Genomic DNA, 4,659 nt, shown 5'->3' on the forward strand with positions numbered 1-4,659 from the left:
TGTGAAGAACTGAGCCTTTGGTCGTCCACTTGGTTAACGAGGTTCAATGTGGATAAATGTAAGGTTATGCACCTGGGGTAATAATCCACATGCAACATATGTCCTTGGGGTAAATGTTGGAGAGTCCCTTGTTGAGAAGGACCTGGGTGATAAATAGATCATAAATTAAATAACAGCACAATGTCAATCAGCTGCCTCTAAAGCCAGTAGGATCTTGTCATGTATCAGCAGTGGTCTGGACTCTCGGGATAGGGACGTAATATTACACTGTACAAGGCATTGGTTCGGCCTCACCTGGAATATGCCGTCCAGTTCTGGGCTCCGGTCCATAAAAAGGATGCCCTGGAGCTGGAGAGGGTTCAACGAAGAGCCACAAAAGTGAAATGTCTCTGACTGGAGAAATCAATGCTTAAAGGAAATCCTCCACTTTGAAAAACTTAAAAACCTATTAATACACCTCAGCTCCTCTTCATCTTAAACCTAGTGCTGTCCGTTGCTAATCTTGACCTAGAAAACAAAGTTATGATTAGCAGCCCGGATGTCCGACTCTACGGGCTGCTAATTATACATGCCCTCGCCACCTCCCTCTCCCATGCTGGGAGCATGAATTTGCGCCTCTTATAAGGGAGGTGCGGGGGTGTTCAAAATTAGTAGCCTGTAGTGTAAGGCATCTTGTTCAGCGCTCCATGCTGCAAATTCTGACTTTCTTTTCTAGGTGATCCCAGCATGTCAAGATTAGCGGTAAACAGCATTGGGGTCAAGATAAATAGAAGCGGAGGTGAGTATTAATCGTTTTTTTATGTTTTTTAAGTGGTTGATTTACTTTAATCACCAGAGGAGAAAAAGCTTTTTTACAGTAAGAATTGTGAATCTCTAGAATAGCTGAGCTCAGGCGCAGATCACAGCAGGGACAACAGAGAGCTTCAAGAAGGGCCATGCTTACAGATTATAACTCTGTGGAGTCTGGTTCTTCAGTTATAAGTTGCACCCATCCAATGGTGTTTCAGCCCTTGTAGGTTAACAAAAGAGAGCCCGGGGGGGGGGGGGGAGGGTTGGAGTTACAAATACAGTTAATGATAAAATGTGATACATCCCCCAGCTGCTGTGTATGAGTCATCCAGCTCAGGTTGATTAGTCCTGTCTGGATAGTACAGGATGCTCTGTATAATGTGTTTATGAACGGCAAAACAGCAAGCAACCCAGCTTTCCCAAGGGCCTGAATTTTATAATAGTTTTTTGAGCAAAACCACTTAAACCGGGGATTAAACAAGATATGTTTCTGCATCAATGTAGCTACAGCATTCTTAAGGTATATTTGGCTCACAATGCATGAAAACAAATTCCTTTAAGTTGGGCGGCACGGTGAATGGGTGAGCAGTGCTGGGGTCCTGGGTTCAAATCCCACCAAGGTCAACATCTGCAAAGAGTTTGTATGTTCTCTCCGTGTCCTCTGGTTTCCTCCCACACTCCAAAACATACTGGTAGGTTGTTTAGATTGTGAGCCCCATGGGGACAGGGACTGATCTGGCAGCTTTGTGCAGTGCTGTGTAATCTGTAGGCGCCATATAAATAAAAGAATTATTATTTAAGTGGATTTGTGAATTTTTGTTTTATATTTACATGTAACAGGTATTTTATGATTTATGACAATTTGTATCATTTTATTTTTATACTTTATTTGTAATGTAATTTAAAAAGATTTTCTAGGCCAAACACATTGATTAACTATTCTAAAAGTCAATGCTCTCTTTGGTGCCCTGGACCCCCACAGTTCCACTTTCTTTGTAGTGGCTGAACCACAGAAGGCTACCTGCAATTCAAATGAACGAGAGCTGATTTGCAGTAACCTGGCTAGACCACAATGCAGAGAATGGCGCTGTCTGTTTTCTGTATTATTCTCAATTTATCGGCAAGGAGTTGGGTGTTGGACTTCCACCAGTCTGATTTTCAGTATCTATTCTATGGATGTTATGAAATGTTTAGCCTAGAAAAAACTCTTTTTATAAGATTTGACTCTTTTATGCTTCAGTTTTGGTTTGAGGGTATTTATACATATTATATTTTTCTTTACTGTTCATAAAACATGTTATTTTGCAATAAAAATATATTATTTTGGATTTTAAACATGATTATTTAATAATTTTATATAACTTCTCCCTGAGCCCGTCGTGACATGAAAAAAACCTACCATTAGGAATCTACCTATTAAGGTAAGTCTGGTGGTAGGTGCAGCAAAACATCTGGATTGGTAGAATAAATTCGTAAAACATGGTTATTTTTGCTGCACAGCTAGTTTGGCGTTTAGGCGCAAAACTGGCACAAAAACAGTGCAACATTATGAAAAGGCCAAGAAAAGGTGAAACTCTTGGCACCATCCAATGGTGCGTCTGGCGAGGACGTCATAGAAGTGGAGCGACCCCGTCACAATATGCACGTTGCCGGCAGTGCTCAGCCGAAGGCAAGGCCTTTACGAAATTATAAGCGTGAGAAGAAGAAGCAATGACCGTCATTGGCTCGAAAATACGCTAGACAAGCATGAAGCGGCCTGTCGCCAGGCCCCGCTGCGTTGATGTATCGCACCGCAATGAAGGATCTTGCACTCATCGGTGATTGCTGCTACTTCTTCTCTGTGCTTACTATGAAAAGATAACAGAAAAAAACAAGTAATACATCTGGCCTGTAGACTGGCTTGATGAATTCAGATATAACAAAAATGGAATTGAACATAGACGACCAAGTCAAAGACAAATTGAAATGGTAGATTACACCATGTGTCCATATGTAAACATGAAATGTCAGGGAATTGAAGATTAAGGAGTCTTAATATTTCAGACAGGTTAAAGAAAGTGCAGTGAAAGTGTTTATGTACAGGACTTCACAGATACTTTAGGATTTTGCACTGATATCTGATCCCAAAGGATTATCTTTTAATTTGTTAGCATCAGCACAATAAATCTACATCATATTACCTGTATCCTTTATTCTCACATGTCGGGAAGGGGTTAAAGTTTGTTGAATCAAAGCCATAAGCAACTTATTTTCATTAAAGGGGTTATCCGGGTTTAAATTTTTTTTTATGTCCGGGCTGGGGAGGGCTAGTTAAACATAATAAACATGTACTTACCTCCTCCGGTGCTGCCGATGTCCCGCGCCGCGGCCCGTCTTCTCCGTGCGCCGGTTTCATTACACCGGCGCACAGGGAGCTTCCGGCCGGCCGGATGCTCCCATGAGCACCATCTCCCAGCGCTTACAACGCTGAGAGATAGGGACGCATGGGAGGAGCCGTCCACATAGTGGACCGGAAGCTCCCTGTGCGCGGCTTCCGTGCCCCTGTAAACAAACAGGGGCACGGATCGAAGGGACCGCGGCGCGGGACAACGGCGGCGCCGGAGGGGGTAAGTACATGTTTATTATGTTTAACTAGCCCTCCCCAGTACGGCCATAAAAAAATGTTTAAACCCGGATAACCCCTTTAAGTTATTCATTTTAATAAAAGATACAATAACCATAGCGCACGTCTATTTATTTAATTATTTTTTTTATATTTATTTTGAATGTTTTCATTAGTATTTTAACTTACGGTACACCTCGTATCATTTTGACCACAAGAGGCAGCATTGCTGATCTAGTAGAAGTCACACATTGCAGTTACACCACATTGCAATGTAATACTGTACATTAGGCGATCACAAAGTGAAAGTAAACCTAAAAGACTCTTCTTCAGGCAGAGTTTAGCTAGTGATAGTTTCCACCTGATTATTACTGTTCATCCATTTTTTGTTTTTTTCAACATCACCATTAGATGCTGGTAATTTAATATAATTGCATCTTCTATATGAAAGGGTCTTCAAAGCCACCGCATAATGTGGGTGTTTTCTTTTGAATAGCAAAGAGGGGCAATGGGGAGATATAGAAATGTTTTAATCTTTAGACCATTGCAGAATAGAACCAGACGGTTCTCCAGTTGGTTGATGCATCTGGTGGAGGATAAGGCTGGTGAGTCCTACTTTGCGCCTCCTATTGGTTGGTCTAGTTTGCTGCACCACATTATTGAATTTTCTGGCACATGGGTAATTTTCTGTCCAGTCACGCCCCCTGGGTACCAAGGACACGCCTCTTTTTCTTGGTCTAAAACCTTCAGTAAATGTGGTGTAGGGCATTTCAGGGACAAATTACTCCAGTTTTCTGGTGTAGACAGATTGATACATGTCCCCAAATTTTAAAATAAGATGGAAAAAGCTGTCAACACCCTTTAGATGCCACAGTTACAATTGACTCCATTATCGCTGGGGCTAAAGAGCTGCGGATTGTCTTTTTGCTGGTCATGTTATGTATTCTAAGAACGGTAATCCAGGGAGACTAATAATTTTTGGTGGGGGGCTTCAGTATTCAACCAAAATCCTAAGCAATAATTCAGCCTTAGGTTCAGTAGAAGAGGGCAACTGGCAACAAGGTAGAATCCTCCACAAGGTTTGCATAGAAATTCTTACAGATAAATAACCAGCAGTAGCTACAGAGCAAACCCTATAGACTTCCAGGTTCCATTTTTTTTAGTTTGTGCACTGAGATTTATGATAAAAGCTTTCAGAAATAAACCTTTTAATGGCATAAGTAGCAGTAGAATAGTGTATAGTAAGTAACTGAGGCTACAGAGAAATA

This window comes from Engystomops pustulosus, chromosome 6, assembly GCF_040894005.1.
Source record: "Engystomops pustulosus chromosome 6, aEngPut4.maternal, whole genome shotgun sequence".
In the NCBI taxonomy this organism is placed as follows: domain Eukaryota; kingdom Metazoa; phylum Chordata; class Amphibia; order Anura; family Leptodactylidae; genus Engystomops; species Engystomops pustulosus.